This window comes from Athene cunicularia (genome assembly GCF_003259725.1).
Source record: "Athene cunicularia isolate RWA chromosome 4 unlocalized genomic scaffold, athCun1 chr4_part2, whole genome shotgun sequence".
Taxonomy (NCBI): domain Eukaryota; kingdom Metazoa; phylum Chordata; class Aves; order Strigiformes; family Strigidae; genus Athene; species Athene cunicularia.
In genome coordinates, this window is record NW_020799099.1 from 10,066,027 (window position 1) to 10,066,789 (window position 763).

Consider the following 763-nt stretch of genomic DNA (forward strand, 5'->3'; position numbering starts at 1 on the left):
AGTGCAACTTCAGTATTGCTCTCACAGATGGAGTTCACTGACAAGTCATGTAGAAAGATGTGTCTCAAGTCAGAAGTGGAAGCAGGATTTGTATGTTAATAGCAAATTTGGAAATAACCAGGTAGATGATACACTGCTGGTGCAACCAACCATACATAGCTGTATTTTACAGCCTCATGCTGGTCTACGGCAGTGTGAGGATTTAATTATCTTCATTAGAGATAGGTGGAAAATGCCTGTAAAACCCATGCCAGTGGTGTTTTGAGGTCTGCAGTAACAGCATGCCATCATTGGGATGGAAGAGACCTGCTGCAGGGAAGGTACTCAGGTATCTCTGACTGTCTTAATACTGTTCTCCTAGGAGGAGGTCAACTGGATTTGTTGGTTGTGTCAAAAAGCAGTATCAACCCTAAAGTAGGATCTAGGCTTCAGGCTCACATGACAGTATGCTTTGGCTGAGAGGTGGCTCCTCTGTCTTCCTTTGTCACTTCCAGCGCCCCCAAATGCATAGGGACTGCTCCTCCCTATCTTCCCCTAGAGAGGGATCTGGGGTTATTGATTGACGATTGGCTGAACAGGAGCCAGCAGTGTGCCCAGGTGGCCAAGAAGGCCAATGGCATCCTGGCTTGTGTCAGCAATAGCGTGGCCAGCAGGGACAGGGAAGGGATCTCGCCCCTGGACTGGGCACTGGTGAGGCCGCACCTTGATTCCTGTGTTCAGTTTTGGGCCCCTCACTACAAAAAGGACATTGAATGACTCGAGC